General features: G+C 34.8%; 2 non-coding genes across 2 annotated transcripts; both read right to left on the reverse strand.

Moving 5' to 3' along the window:
• Nucleotides 1-8239: 8239 nt before the first annotated feature.
• Nucleotides 8240-8313, reverse strand: TRNAS-ACU (transfer RNA serine (anticodon ACU)). Its single transcript has one exon. It is a non-coding gene; the product is annotated as a tRNA-Ser (tRNA).
• A 2263-nt stretch (nucleotides 8314-10576) lies between these two features.
• On the reverse strand, nucleotides 10577-10650 carry TRNAS-ACU (transfer RNA serine (anticodon ACU)). The gene has a single exon. It is a non-coding gene; the product is annotated as a tRNA-Ser (tRNA).
• Between the last annotated feature and the right edge of the window lie 6787 nt (nucleotides 10651-17437).

Consider the following 17437-nt stretch of genomic DNA (forward strand, 5'->3'; position numbering starts at 1 on the left):
GGGTTTGAAATGTTGACTTGTCTACTTAAAGATCACCAAAATCTGATCACAAGGTCAATTACATCCCTGGGTGGGATTGAACCACCAACCTTTTGGTTTATAGCCGTTCACACTAACTGATTGCGCCACAGAGACATTTTGCAAAAGTATGTACTGACAAAGGCTAATAAGCATTCATCTAAAACGTTTCCTAGAAAAACTTTAAAAAGTCAATAATCTGGAGAGTTTTTGTAAGATGTTTCTTCCATCCACCAACGAAGAAACACATTGGTACTTTCCCATGATGAGTGAGTGCTTCAGGATCTCTTGCACTTACATGTGCAGCAAAGTACTGCAATGGAAGCATGCTGGGCCCATAACCCAGAGGTAGGCAGATTAAAACTATCCTCTGCTATATGCATATTTTTTTGTTAATTAAAGTAATCCAAAACTGGGATTGATATTTTTGCTCTTTTATTTTTCATTAAAGTACAATAACTTTTACCATTTTAATTTGTTTTAATAGTATATTGAAAGTATTATTTTCTTTAAAAAATCCACTTAATTTTCTTTACCCTATTATTAAAATGGTAATTGACAAAAACAAACTACATTGTCACCAGAAGAGCAATACAAAATGTACAAGTGATATATTAAAATCATCTTTCCAGCTTGAATTTCAATGATGCATTGGGGCAACGATTTTGTGAGAAACATATTCACCCTTAAATAAAGATTTTCTTAATTCCTTACCTGTGTGCTAATTAGATATCACCTTGTTTTCACATTAAACAGACTTCCACATGAGAAAGCAGCAAGGATGCAGTGGCGATAATGTTTCCTGGTGTCAACCTGTATTATTTCAGTAGACATTGAAATGAGGATGCATCTTGCTGCCTTTCCAATGAAGCAAGTTTAATTTAGTAATAGGTGAAAAACCATCCTTACAAAGGTGTTAATCAGAGACTTGGCTTTGTGGACACTTTTCAGAGAACAAATTTGTTAGCATAAAAATAAAGCCAGAAAATGAAGAGCTGTTTAATCACTCAATTGGATTTTTTTGCCAGCATATTTCTTTTTCTCTGCAACCCACTGCTAAATTGTGCTTCCTAGCTGTTTTTATAAAATCACTGAATCAAATCTAACTCTGATTACATCAGAGAAGGCCAGGTACCCTACACCATAAGAGGGGGTTTGAAATTTTGACTTGTCTACTTAAAGATCACCAAAATCTGATAACAAGGTCAATTACGTCCCTGGGTGGGATTGAACCACCAACCTTTTGGTTAATAGCCATACACACTAACTGATTGCGCCACAGAGACACTTTGCAAAAGTACATACTGACAAAGGCTAATAAGCATTCATCTAAAACGTTTCCTAGAAAAACTTTAAAAAGTCAATAATCTGGAGAGTTTTTGTAAGATGTTTCTTCCATCAACCAACGAAGAAACACATTGGTACTTTCCCATGATGAGTGAGTGCTTCAGGATCTACTGCACTTACATGTGCAGCAGAGTACAGCAATGGAAGCATGCTGGGCACATAACCCAGAGGTAAGCAGATTGAAACTATCCTCTGCTATATGCATTTTTTTTTGTTAATTAAAGTAATCCAAAACTGGGATTGATATTTTGGCTCTTTTATTTTTACTTAAAGTACAATAACTTTTACCATTTTAATTTGTTTTAATAGTATATTGACAGTATTGTTTTCTTTCAAAAATCCACTTAATTTTCTTTACCCTATTATTAAAATGGTAATTGACAAAAACAAACTACATTGTCACCAGAAGAGCAATACAAAATGTACAAGTGATATATTAAAATCATCTTTCCAGCTTGAATTTCAATGATGCATTGGGGCAACGATTTTGTGAGAAACATCTTCACCCTTAAATAAAGATTTTCTTAATTCCTTACCTGTGTGCTAATTAGATATCACCTTGTTTTCACATTAAACAGACTTCTACATGAGAAAGCAGCAAGGATGCAGTGGCGGTAATGTTTCCTGGTGTCAACCTGTATTATTTCAGTAGACATTGAAATGAAGATGCATCTTGCTGCCTTTCCAATGAAGCAAGTTTAATTTAGTAATAGGTGAAAAACCATCCCTACAAAGGTGTTAATCAGAGACTTGGCTTTGTGGACACTTTTCAGAGAACAAATTTGTTAGCATAAAAATAAAGCCAGAAAATGAAGAGCTGTTTAATCACTCAATTGGATTTTTTTTGCCAGCATATTTCTTTTTCTCTGCAACCCACTGCTAAATTGTGCTTCCTAGCTGTTTTTATTAAATCACTGAATCAAATCTAACTCTGATTACATTAGAAAAGGCCAGGTACCCTACACCATAACAGGGGGTTTGAAATTTTGACTTGTCTACTTAAAGATCACCAAAATCTGATAACAAGGTCAATTACGTCCCTGGGTGGGATTGAACCACCAACCTTTTGGTTAGTAGCCGGACACACTAACCGATTGCGCCACAGAGACACTTCGCAAAAAGTGCATACTGACAAAGGCTAATAAGCATACATCTAGAACGTTTCCTAGAAAAACTTTAAAAAGTCAATAATCTGGAGAATTTTTGTAAAATGTTTCTTCCATCAACCAACGAAGAAACACATTGGTACTTTCCCATGATGAGTGAGTGCTTCAGGATCTCTTGCACTTACACGTGCAGCAGAGTACTGCAATGGAAGCATGCTGGGCCCATAACCCAGAGGTAGGCAGATTGAAACTATCCTTTGCTATATGCATTTTTTTTGTTAATTTAAGTAATCAAAACTGGGATTGATATTTTTGCTCTTTTATTTTTACTTGAAGTACAATAACTTTTACCATTTTAATTTGTTTGAATAGTATATTGACAGTATAGTTTTCTTTAAAAAATCCACTTAATTTTCTTTACCCTATTATTAAAAGGGTAATTGACAAAAACAAACTACATTGTCACCAGAAGAGCAATACAAAATGTACAAGTGATATATTAAAATCATCTTTCCAGCTTGAATTTCAATGATGCATTGGGGCAACGATTTTGTGAGAAACATCTTCACCCTTAAATAAAGATTTTCTTAATTCCTTACCTTTGTGCTAATTAGATATCACCTTGTTTTCACATTAAACAGACTTCCACATGAGAAAGCAGCAAGGATGCAGTGGCGTTAATGTTTCCTGGTGTCAACCCGTATTATTTCAGTAGACATTGAAATGAGGATGCATCTTGCTGCCTTTCCAATGAAGCAAATTTAATTTAGTAATAGGTGAAAAACCATCCCTACAAAGGTGTTAATCAGAGACTTGGCTTTGTGGACACTTTTCAGAGAACAAATTTGTTAGCATAAAAATAAAGCCAGAAAATTAAGAGCTGTTTAATCACTCAATTGGATTTTTTTGCCAGCATATTTCTTTTTCTCTGCAACCCACTGCTAAATTGTGCTTCCTAGCTGTTTTTATAAAATCACTGAATCAAATCTAACTCTGATTACATCAGAAAAGGCCAGGTACCCTACACCATAAGAGGGGGTTTGAAATGTTGACTTGTCTACTTAAAGATCACCAAAATCTGATCACAAGGTCAATTACGTCCCTGGGTGGGATTGAACCACCAACCTTTTGGTTTATAGCCATTTACACTAACTGATTGCGCCACAGAGACACTTTGCAAAAGTATATACTGACAAAGGCTAATAAGCATTCATCTAAAACGTTTCCTAGAAAAACTTTAAAAAGTCAATTATCTGGAGAGTTTTTGTAAGATGTTTCTTCCATCCACCAACGAAGAAACACATTGGTACTTTCCCATGATGAGTGAGTGCTTCAGGATCTCTTGCACTTACATGTGCAGCAAAGTACTGCAATTGAAGCATGCTGGGCCCATAACCCAGAGGTAGGCAGATTAAAACTATCCTCTGCTATATGCATATTTTTTTGTTAATTAAAGTAATCCAAAACTGGGATTGATATTTTTGCTCTTTTATTTTTCATTAAAGTACAATAACTTTTACCATTTTAATTTGTTTTAATAGTATATTGAAAGTATTATTTTCTTTAAAAAATCCACTTAATTTTCTTTACCCTATTATTAAAATGGTAATTGACAAAAACAAACTACATTGTCACCAGAAGAGCAATACAAAATGTACAAGTGATATATTAAAATCATCTTTCCAGCTTGAATTTCAATGATGCATTGGGGCAACGATTTTGTGAGAAACATCTTCACCCTTAAATAAAGATTTTCTTAATTCCTTACCTGTGTGCTAATTAGATATCACCTTGTTTTCACATTAAACAGACTTCCACATGAGAAAGCAGCAAGGATACAGTGGCGATAATGTTTCCTGGTGTCAACCTGTATTATTTCAGTAGACATTGAAATGAGGATGCATCTTGCTGCCTTTCCAATGAAGCAAGTTTAATTTAGTAATAGGTGAAAAACCATCCTTACAAAGGTGTTAATCAGAGACTTGGCTTTGTGGACACTTTTCAGAGAACAAATTTGTTAGCATAAAAATAAAGCCAGAAAATGAAGAGCTGTTTAATCACTCAATTGGATTTTTTTGCCAGCATATTTCTTTTTCTCTGCAACCCACTGCTAAATTGTGCTTCCTAGCTGTTTTTATAAAATCACTGAATCAAATCTAACTCTGATTACATCAGAGAAGGCCAGGTACCCTACACCATAAGAGGGGGTTTGAAATTTTGACTTGTCTACTTAAATATCACCAAAATCTGATAACATGGTCAATTACGTCCCTGGGTGGGATTGAACCACCAACCTTTTGGTTAATAGCCATACATACACACTAACTGATTGCGCCACAGAGACACTTTGCAAAAGTACATACTGACAAAGGCTAATAAGCATTCATCTAAAACGTTTCCTAGAAAAACTTTAAAAAGTCAATAATCTGGAGAGTTTTTGTAAGATGTTTCTTCCATCAACCAACGAAGAAACACATTGGTACTTTCCCATGATGAGTGAGTGCTTCAGGATCTACTGCACTTACATGTGCAGCAGAGTACAGCAATGGAAGCATGCTGGGCACATAACCCAGAGGTAAGCAGATTGAAACTATCCTCTGCTATATGCATTTTTTTTTGTTAATTAAAGTAATCCAAAACTGGGATTGATATTTTGGCTCTTTTATTTTTACTTAAAGTACAATAACTTTTACCATTTTAATTTGTTTTACTAGTATATTGACAGTATTGTTTTCTTTCAAAAATCCACTTAATTTTCTTTACCCTATTATTAAAATGGTAATTGACAAAAACAAACTACATTGTCACCAGAAGAGCAATACAAAATGTACAAGTGATATATTAAAATCATCTTTCCAGCTTGAATTTCAATGATGCATTGGGGCAACGATTTTGTGAGAAACATCTTCACCCTTAAATAAAGATTTTCTTAATTCCTTACCTGTGTGCTAATTAGATATCACATTGTTTTCACATTAAACAGACTTCTACATGAGAAAGCAGCAAGGATGCATTGGCGTTAATGTTTCCTGGTGTCAACCTGTATTATTTCAGTAGACATTGAAATGAAGATGCATCTTGCTGCCTTTCCAATGAAGCAAGTTTAATTTAGTAATAGGTGAAAAACCATCCCTACAAAGGTGTTAATCAGAGACTTGGCTTTGTGGACACTTTTCAGAGAACAAATTTGTTAGCATAAAAATAAAGCCAGAAAATGAAGAGCTGTTTAATCACTCAATTGGATTTTTTTTGCCAGCATATTTCTTTTTCTCTGCAACCCACTGCTAAATTGTGCTTCCTAGCTGTTTTTATTAAATCACTGAATCAAATCTAACTCTGATTACATCAGAAAAGGCCAGGTACCCTACACCATAACAGGGGGTTTGAAATTTTGACTTGTCTACTTAAAGATCACCAAAATCTGATAACAAGGTCAATTACGTCCCTGGGTGGGATTGAACCACCAACCTTTTGGTTAAGTAACCGGACACACTAACCGATTGCGCCACAGAGACACTTTGTAAAAAGTACTTACTGACAAAGGCTAATAAGCATACATCTAGAACGTTTCCTAGAAAAACTTTAAAAAGTCAATAATCTGGAGAATTTTTGTAAAATGTTTCTTCCATCAACCAACGAAGAAACACATTGGTACTTTCCCATGATGAGTGAGTGCTTCAGGATCTCTTGCACTTACATGTGCAGCAGAGTACTGCAATGGAAGCATGCTGGGCCCATAACCCAGAGGTAGGCAGATTGAAACTATCCTTTGCTATATGCATTTTTTTTTGTTAATTTAAGTAATCAAAACTGGGATTGATATTTTTGCTCTTTTATTTTTACTTAAAGTACAATAACTTTTACCATTTTAATTTGTTTTAATAGTATATTGACAGTATAGTTTTCTTTAAAAAATCCACTTAATTTTCTTTACCCTATTATTAAAAGGGTAATTGACAAAAACAAACTACATTGTCACCAGAAGAGCAATACAAAATGTACAAGTGATATATTAAAATCATCTTTCCAGCTTGAATTTCAATGATGCATTGGGGCAACGATTTTGTGAGAAACATCTTCACCCTTAAATAAAGATTTTCTTAATTCCTTACCTGTGTGCTAATTAGATATCACCTTGTTTTCACATTAAACAGACTTCTACATGAGAAAGCAGCAAGGATGCAGTGGCGTTAATGTTTCCTGGTGTCAACCTGTATTATTTCAGTAGACATTGAAATGAGGATGCATCTTACTGCCTTTCCAATGAAGCAAGTTTAATTTAGTAATAGGTGAAAAACCATCCCTACAAAGGTGTTAATCAGAGACTTGGCTTTGTGGACACTTTTCAGAGAACAAATTTGTTAGCATAAAAATAAAGCCAGAAAATGAAGAGCTGTTTAATCACTCAATTGGATTTTTTTGCCAGCATATTTCTTTTTCTCTGCAACCCACTGCTAAATTGTGCTTCCTAGCTGTTTTTATAAAATCACTGAATCAAATCTAACTCTGATTACATCAGAGAAGGCCAGGTACCCTACACCATAAGAGGGGGTTTGAAATTTTGACTTGTCTACTTAAATATCACCAAAACCTGATCACAAGGTCAATTATGTCCCTGGGTGGGATTGAACCACCAACCTTTTGGTTAGTAGCCGGACACACTAACCGATTGCGCCACAGTGACACTTTGCAAAAAGTCCATACTGACAAAGGCTAATAAGCATTCATCTAGAACATTTCCTAGAAAAACTTTAAAAAGTCAATAATCTGGAGAGTTTTTGTAAGAATTTTCTTAAATCAACCAACGAAGAAACAAATTGGTACTTTCCCATGATGAGTGAGTGCTTCAGGATCTCTTGCACTTACATGTGCAGCAGAGTACTGCAATGGAAGCATGCTGGGCCCATTACCCAGAGGTAGGCACATTGAAACTATCCTCTGCTATATGCATTTTTTTTGTTAATTAAAGTAATCCAAAACTGGGATTGATATGTTAGCTATTTTATGTTTACTTAAAGTACAATAACTTTTACCATTTTAATTTGTTTTAATAGTATATTGACAGTATTGTTTTCTTTCAAAAATCCACTTAATTTTCTTTACCCTATTATTAAAATGGTAATTGACAAAAACAAACTACATTGTCACCAGAAGAGCAATACAAAATGTACAAGTGATATATTAAAATCATCTTTCCAGCTTGAATTTCAATGATGCATTGGGGCAACGATTTTGTGAGAAACATCTTCACCCTTAAATAAAGATTTTCTTAATTCCTTACCTGTGTGCTAATTAGATATCACCTTGTTTTCACATTAAACAGACTTCCACATGAGAAAGCAGCAAGGATGCAGTGGCGTTAATGTTTCCTGGTGTCAACCTGTATTAATTGAAATGAGGATGCATCTTGCTGCCTTTCCAATGAAGCAAGTTTAATTTAGTAATAGGTGAAAAACCATCCCTACAAAGGTGTTAATCAGAGACTTGGCTTTGTGGACACTTTTCAGAGAACAAATTTGTTAGCATAAAAATAAAGCCAGAAAATGAAGAGCTGTTTAATCACTCAATTGGATTTTTTTTCCAGCATATTTCTTTTTCTCTGCAACCCACTGCTAAATTGTGCTTCCTAGCTGTTTTTATAAAATCACTGAATCAAATCTAACTCTGATTACATCAGAGAAGGCCAGGTACCCTACACCATAACAGGGGGTTTGAAATTTTGACTTGTCTACTTAAAGATCACCAAAATCTGATAACAAGGTCAATTACGTCCCTGGGTGGGATTGAACCACCAACCTTTTGGTTAGTAGCCAGACACACTAACCGATTGCGCCACAGAGACACTTTGTAAAAAGTACGTACTGACAAAGGCTAATAAGCATACATCTAGAACGTTTCCTTGAAAAACTTTAAAAAGTCAATAATCTGGAGAGTTTTTGTAAGATGTTTCTTCCATCAACCAACGAAGAAACACATTGGTACTTTCCCATGATGAGTGAGTGCTTCAGGATCTCTTGCACTTACATGTGCAGCAGAGTACTGCAATGGAAGCATGCTGGGCCCATAACCCAGAGGTAGGCAGATTGAAACTATCCTTTGCTATATGCATTTTTTTTGTTAATTTAAGTAATCAAAACTGGGATTGATATTTTTGCTCTTTTATTTTTACTTAAAGTACAATAACTTTTACCATTTTAATTTGTTTTAATAGTATATTGACAGTATAGTTTTCTTTAAAAAATCCACTTAATTTTCTTTACCCTATTATTAAAAGGGTAATTGACAAAAACAAACTACATTGTCACCAGAAGAGCAATACAAAATGTACAAGTGATATATTAAAATCATCTTTCCAGCTTGAATTTCAATGATGCATTGGGGCAACGATTTTGTGAGAAACATCTTCACCCTTAAATAAGGATTTTCTTAATTCCTTACCTGTGTGCTAATTAGATATCACCTTGTTTTCACATTAAACAGACTTCTACATGAGAAAGCAGCAAGGATGTAGTGGCGTTAATGTTTCCTGGTGTCAACCTGTATTATTTCAGTAGACATTGAAATGAGGATGCATCTTACTGCCTTTCCAATGAAGCAAGTATAATTTAGTAATAGGTGAAAAACCATCCCTACAAAGGTGTTAATCAGAGACTTGGCTTTGTGGACACTTTTCAGAGAACAAATTTGTTAGCATAAAAATAAAGCCAGAAAATGAAGAGCTGTTTAATCACTCAATTGGATTTTTTTTGCCAGCATATTTCTTTTTCTCTGCAACCCACTGCTAAATTGTGCTTCCTAGCTGTTTTTATAAAATCACTGAATCAAATCTAACTCTGATTACATCAGAGAAGGCCAGGTACCCTACACCATAAGAGGGGGTTTGAAATTTTGACTTGTCTACTTAAAGATCACCAAAATCTGATAACAAGTTCAATTACTTCCCTGGGTGGGATTGAACCACCAACCTTTTGGTTAGTAGCCAGACACACTACCCGATTGCGCCACAGAGACACTTTGCAAAAAGTATATACTGACAAAGGCTAATAAGCATACATCTAGAACGTTTCCTAGAAAAACTTTAAAAAGTTAATAAGCTGGAGAGTTTTTGTAAGATGTTTCTTCCATCAACCAACGAAGAAACACATTGGTACTTTCCCATGATGAGTGAGTGCTTCAGGATCTCTTGCACTTACATGTGCAGCAGAGTACTGCAATGGAAGCATGCTGGGCCCATAACCCAGAGGTAGGCAGATTGAAACTATCCTTTGCTATATGCATTTTTTTTGTTAATTTAAGTAATCAAAACTGGGATTGATATTTTTGCTCTTTTATTTTTACTTAAAGTACAATAACTTTTACCATTTTAATTTGTTTTAATAGTATATTGACAGTATAGTTTTCTTTAGAAAATCCACTTAATTTTCTTTACCCTATTATTAAAAGGGTAATTGACAAAAACAAACTACATTGTCACCAGAAGAGCAATACAAAATGTACAAGTGATATATTAAAATCATCTTTCCAGCTTGAATTTCAATGATGCATTGGGGCAACGATTTTGTGAGAAACATCTTCACCCTTAAATAAAGATTTTCTTAATTCCTTACCTGTGTGCTAATTAGATATCACCTTGTTTTCACATTAAACAGACTTCTACATGAGAAAGCAGCAAGGATGCAGTGGCGTTAATGTTTCCTGGTGTCAACCTGTATTATTTCAGTAGACATTGAAATGAGGATGCATCTTGCTGCCTTTCCAATGAAGCAAGTTTAATTTAGTTATAGGTGAAAAACCATCCCTACAAAGGTGTTAATCAGAGACTTGGCTTTGTGGACACTTTTTAGAGAACAAATTTGTTAGCATAAAAATAAAGGCAGAAAATGAAGAGCTGTTTAATCACTCAATTGGATTTTTCTGCCAGCATATTTTTTTTCTCTGCAACCCATTGCTAAATTGTGCTTCCTAGCTGTTTTTTATAAAATCACTGAATCAAATCTAACTCTGATTACATCAGAGAAGGCCAGGTACCCTACACCATAAGAGGGGGTTTGAAATTTTGACTTGTCTACTTAAATATCACCAAAACCTGATCAGAAGGTCAATTATGTCCCTGGGTGGGATTGAACCACCAACCTTTTGGTTAGTAGCCAGACACACTAACCGATTGCGCCACAGAGACACTTTGCAAAAAGTACTTACTGACAAAGGCTAATAAGCATTCATCTAGAACGTTTCCTAGAAAAACTTTAAAAAGTCAATAATCTGGGGAGTTTTTGTAAGAATTTTCTTAACTCAACCAACGAAGAAACACATTGGTACTTTCCCATGATGAGATGAGTGCTTCAGGATCTCTTGCACTTACATGTGCAGCAGAGTACTGCAATGGAAGCATGCTGGGCCCATTACCCAGAGGTAGGCAGATTGAAACTATCCTCTGCTATATGCATTTTTTTTGTTAATTAAAGTATTCCAAAACTGGGATTGATATGTTAGCTATTTTATGTTTACTTAAAGTACAATAACTTTTACCATTTTAATTTGTTTTAATAGTATATTGACAGTATTGTTTTCTTTCAAAAATCCACTTAATTTTCTTTACCCTATTATTAAAATGGTAATTGACAAAAACAAACTACATTGTCACCAGAAGAGCAATACAAAATGTACAAGTGATATATTAAAATCATCTTTCCAGCTTGAATTTCAATGATGCATTGGGGCAACGATTTTGTGAGAAACATCTTCACCCTTAAATAAAGATTTTCTTAATTCCTTACCTGTGTGCTAATTAGATATCACCTTGTTTTCACATTAAACAGACTTCCACATGAGAAAGCAGCAAGGATGCATTGGCGTTAATGTTTCCTGGTGTCAACCTGTATTATTTCAGTAGACATTGAAATGAGGATGCATCTTGCTGCCTTTCCAATGAAGCAAGTTTAATTTAGTAATAGGTGAAAAACCATCCTTACAAAGGTGTTCATCAGAGACTTGGCTTTGTGGACACTTTTCAGAGAACAAATTTGTTAGCATAAAAATAAAGCCAGAAAATGAAGAGCTGTTTAATCACTCAATTGGATTTTTTTGCCAGCATATTTCTTTTTCTCTGCAACCCACTGCTAAATTGTGCTTCCTAGCTGTTTTTATAAAATCACTGATTCAAATCTAACTCTGATTACATCAGAGAAGGCCAGGTACCCTACACCATAAGAGGGGATTTGAAATTTTGACTTGTCTACTTAAAGATCACCAAAATCTGATCACAAGGTCAATTACGTCCCTGGGTGGGATTGAGCGACCAACCTTTTGGTTTATAGCCGTACACACTAACTGATTGCACCACAGAGACACTTTGCAAAAGTACATACTGACAAAGGCTAATAAGCATTCATCTAAAACGTTTCCTAGAAAAACTTTAAAAAGTCAATAATCTGGAGAGTTTTTGTAAGATGTTTCTTCCATCCACCAACGAAGAAACACATTGGTACTTTCCCATGATGAGTGAGTGCTTCAGGATCTCTTGCACTTACATGTGCAGCAGAGTACTGCAATGGAAGCATGCTGGGCCCATAACCCAGAGGTAGGCAGATTAAAACTATCCTCTGCTATATGCATTTTTTTTGTTAATTAAAGTAATCCAAAACTGGGATTGATATTTTTGCTCTTTTATTTTTCATTAAAGTACAATAACTTTTACCATTTTAATTTGTTTTAATAGTATATTGAAAGTATTGTTTTCTTTTAAAAATCCACTTGATTTTCTTTACCCTATTATTAAAATGGTAATTGACAAAAACAAACTACATTGTCACCAGAAGAGCAATACAAAATGTACAAGTGATATATTAAAATCATCTTTCCAGCTTGAATTTCAATGATGCATTGGGGCAACGATTTTGTGAGAAACATTTTCACCCTTAAATAAAGATTTTCTTAATTCCTTACCTGTGTGCTAATTAGATATCACCTTGTTTTCACATTAAACAGACTTCCACATTAGAAAGCAGCAAGGATGCAGTGGCGTTAATGTTTCCTGGTGTCAACCTGTATTATTTCAGTAGACATTGAAATGAGGATGCATCTTGCTGCCTTTCCAATGAAGCAAGTTTAATTTAGTAATAGGTGAAAAACCATCCTTACAAAGGTGTTAATCAGAGACTTGGCTTTGTGGACACTTTTCAGAGAACAAATTTGTTAGCATAAAAATAAAGCCAGAAAATGAAGAGCTGTTTAATCACTCAATTGGATTTTTTTGCCAGCATATTTCTTTTTCTCTGCAACCCACTGCTAAATTGTGCTTCCTAGCTGTTTTTATAAAATCACTGAATCAAATCTAACTCTGATTACATCAGAGAAGGCCAGGTACCCTACACCATAACAGGGGGTTTGAAATTTTGACTTGTCTACTTAAAGATCACCAAAATCTGATCACAAGGTCAATTACGTCCCTGGGTGGGATTGAACCACCAACCTTTTGGTTAGTAGCCGGACACACTAACCCATTGCGCCACAGAGATACTTCACAAAAAGTACCTATGACAAAGGCTAATAAGCATACATCTAGAACGTTTCCTAGAAAAACTTTAAAAAGTCAATAATCTGGAGAGTTTTTGTAAAATGTTTCTTCCATCAACCAACGAAGAAACACATTGGTACTTTCCCATGATGAGTGAGTGCTACAGGATCTCTTGCACTTACATGTGCAGCAGAGTACTGCAATGGAAGCATGCTGGGCCCATAACCCAGAGGTAGGCAGATTGAAACTATCCTTTGCTATATGCATTTTTTTTGTTAATTTAAGTAATCAAAACTGGGATTGATATTTTTGCTCTTTTATTTTTACTTGAAGTACAATAACTTTTACCATTTTAATTTGTTTAAATCCACTTAATTTTCTTTACCCTATTATTAAAAGGGTAATTGACAAAAACAAACTACATTGTCACCAGAAGAGCAATACAAAATGTACAAGTGATATATTAAAATCATCTTTCCAGCTTGAATTTCAATGATGCATTGGGGCAACGATTTTGTGAGAAACATTTTCACCCTTAAATAAAGATTTTCTTAATTCCTTACCTGTGTGCTAATTAGATATCACCTTGTTTTCACATTAAACAGACTTCCACATGAGAAAGCAGCAAGGATGCAGTGGCGTTAATGTTTCCTGGTGTCAACCTGTATTATTTCAGTAGACATTGAAATGAGGATGCATCTTGCTGCCTTTCCAATGAAGCAAGTTTAATAAAGTAATAGGTGAAAAACCATCCTTACAAAGGTGTTAATCAGAGACTTGGCTTTGTGGACACTATTCAGAGAACAAATTTGTTAGCATAAAAATAAAGCCAGAAAATGAAGAGCTGTTTAATCACTCAATTGGATTTTTTTGCCAGCATATTTCTTTTTCTCTGCAACCCACTGCTAAATTGTGCTTCCTAGCTGTTTTTATAAAATCACTGAATCAAATCTAACTCTGATTACATCAGAGAAGGCCAGGTACCCTACACCATAAGAGGGGGTTTGAAATTTTGACTTGTCTACTTAAAGATCACCAAAATCTGATAACAAGGTCAATTACGTCCCTGGGTGGGATTGAACCACCAACCTTTTGGTTAATAGCCATACACACTAACTGATTGCGCCACAGAGACACTTTGCAAAAGTACATACTGACAAAGGCTAATAAGCATTCATCTAAAACGTTTCCTAGAAAAACTTTAAAAATTCAATAATCTGGAGAGTTTTTGTAAGATGTTTCTTCCATCAACCAACGAAGAAACACATTGGTACTTTCCCTCGATGAGTGAGTGCTTCAGGATCTATTGCACTTACATGTGCAGCAGAGTACAGCAATGGAAGCATGCTGGGCACATAACCCAGAGGTAGGCAGATTGAAACTATCCTCTGCTATATGCATTTTTTTTTGTTAATTAAAGTAATCCAAAACTGGGATTGATATGTTGGCTCTTTTATTTTTACTTACAGTACAATAACTTTTACCATTTTAATTTGTTTTAATAGTATATTGACAGTATTGTTTTCTTTCAAAAATCCACTTAATTTTCTTTACCCTATTATTAAAATGGTAATTGACAAAAACAAACTACATTGTCACCAGAAGAGCAATACAAAATGTACAAGTGATATATTAAAATCATCTTTCCAGCTTGAATTTCAATGATGCATTGGGGCAACGATTTTGTGAGAAACATTTTCACCCTTAAATAAAGATTTTCTTAATTCCTTACCTGTGTGCTAATTAGATATCACCTTGTTTTCACATTAAACAGACTTCCACATGAGAAAGCAGCAAGGATGCAGTGGCGTTAATGTTTCCTGGTGTCAACCTGTATTATTTCAGTAGACATTGAAATGAGGATGCATCTTGCTGCCTTTCCAATGAAGCAAGTTTAATTTAGTAATAGGTTAAAAACCATCCCTACAAAGGTGTTAATCAGAGACTTGGCTTTGTGGACACTTTTCAGAGAACAAATTTGTTAGCATAAAAATAAAGCTAGAAAATTAAGAGCTGTTTAATCACTCAATTGGATTTTTTTTGCCAGCATATTTCTTTTTCTCTGCAACCCACTGCTAAATTGTGCTTCCTAGCTGTTTTTATAAAATCACTGAATCAAATCTAACTCTGATTACATCAGAGAAGGCCAGGTACCCTACACCAGAACAGGGGGTTTGAAATTTTGACTTGTCTACTTAAAGATCACCAAAATTTGATAATAAGGTCAATTACGTCCCTGGGTGTGATTGAACCACCAACCTTTTGGTTAATAGCCGTGCACACTAACTGATTGCGCCACAGAGACACTTTGCAAAAGTCCATACTGACAAAGGCTAATAAGCATTCATCTAAAACGTTTCCTAGAAAAACTTTAAAAAGTCAATAATCTGGAGAGTTTTTGTAAGATGTTTCTTCCATCAACCAACGAAGAAACACATTGGTACTTTCCCATGATGAGTGAGTGCTTCAGGATCTCTTGCACTTACATGTGCAGCAGAGTACAGCAATGGAAGCATGCTGGGCCCATAACCCAGCGGTAGGCAGATTGAAACTATCCTCTGCTATATGCATTTTTTTTTGTTAATTAAAGTAATCCAAAACTGGGATTGATATTTTGGCTCTTTTATTCTTACTTAAAGTACAATAACTTTTACCATTTTAATTTGTTTTAATAGTATATTGACAGTATTGTTTTCTTTCAAAAATCCACTTAATTTTCTTTACCCTATTATTAAAATGGTAATTGACAAAAACAAACTACATTGTCACCAGAAGAGCAATACAAAATGTACAAGTGATATATTAAAATCATCTTTCCAGCTTGAATTTCAATGATGCATTGGGGCAACGATTTTGTGAGAAACATCTTCACCCTTAAATAAAGATTTTCTTAATTCCTTACCTGTGTGCTAATTAGATATCACCTTGTTTTCACATTAAACAGACTTCCACATGAGAAAGCAGCAAGGATACAGTGGCGTTAATGTTTCCTGGTGTCAACCTGTATTATTTCAGTAGACATTGAAATGAGGATGCATCTTGCTGCCTTTCCAATGAAGCAAGTTTAATTTAGTAATAGGTGAAAAACCATCCCTACAAAGGTGTTAATCAGAGACTAGGCTTTGTGGACACTTTTCAAAGAACAAATTTGTTAGCATAAAAATAAAGCCAGAAAATGAAGAGCTGTTTAATCACTCAATTGGATTTTTTTTGCCAGCATATTTCTTTTTCTCTGCAACCCACTGCTAAATTGTGCTTCCTAGCTGTTTTTATAAAATCACTGAATCAAATCTAACTCTGATTACATCAGAGAAGGCCAGGTACCCTACACCATAACAAGGGGTTTGAAATTTTGACTTGTCTACTTAAAGATCACCAAAATCTGATAACAAGGTCAATTACGTCCCTGGTTGGGATTGAACCACTAACCTTTTGGTTAGTAGCCGGACACACTAACCGATTGCGCCACAGAGACACTTTGCGAAAAGTACATACTGACAAAGTCTAATAAGCATACATCTAGAACGTTTCCTAGAAAAACTTTAAAAAGTCAATAATCTGGAGAGTTTTTGTAAGATGTTTCTTCCATCAACCAATGAAGAAACACATTGGTACTTTCCCATGATGAGTGAGTGCTTCAGGATCTCTTGCACTTACATGTGCAGCAGAGTACTGCAATGGAAGCATGCTGGGCCCATTACCCAGAGGTAGGCAGATTGAAACTATCCTTTGCTATATGCATTTTTTTTGTTAATTTAAGTAATCAAAACTGGGATTGATATTTTTGCTCTTTTATTTTTACTTAAAGTACAATAACTTTTACCATTTTAATTTGTTTTAATAGTATATTGACAGTATAGTTTTCTTTAAAAAATCCACTTCATTTTCTTTACCCTATTATTAAAAGGGTAATTGACAAAAACAAACTACATTGTCACCAGAAGAGCAATACAAAATGTACAAGTGATATATTAAAATCATCTTTCCAGCTTGAATTTCAATGATGCATTGGGGCAACGATTTTGTGAGAAACATCTTCACCCTTAAATAAAGATTTTCTTAATTCCTTACCTGTGTGCTAATTAGATATCACCTTGTTTTCACATTAAACAGACTTCTACATGAGAAAGCAGCAAGGATGCAGTGGCGTTAATGTTTCCTGGTGTCAACCTGTATTATTTCAGTAGACATTGAAATGAGGATGCATCTTGCTGCCTTTCCAATGAAGCAAGTTTAATTTAGTAATAGGTGAAAAACCATCCCTACAAAGGTGTTATTCAGAGACTTGGCTTTGTGGACACTTTTCAGAGAACAAATTTGTTAGCATAGAAATAAAGCCAGAAAATGAAGAGCTGTTTAATCACTCAATTGGATTTTTTTTGCCAGCATATTTCTTTTTCTCTGCAACCCACTGCTAAATTGTGCTTCCTAGCTGTTTTTATTAAATCAC

The sequence above is a fragment of the Pseudophryne corroboree genome, unplaced genomic scaffold (assembly GCF_028390025.1).
Source record: "Pseudophryne corroboree isolate aPseCor3 unplaced genomic scaffold, aPseCor3.hap2 scaffold_536, whole genome shotgun sequence".
NCBI lineage: Eukaryota > Metazoa > Chordata > Amphibia > Anura > Myobatrachidae > Pseudophryne > Pseudophryne corroboree.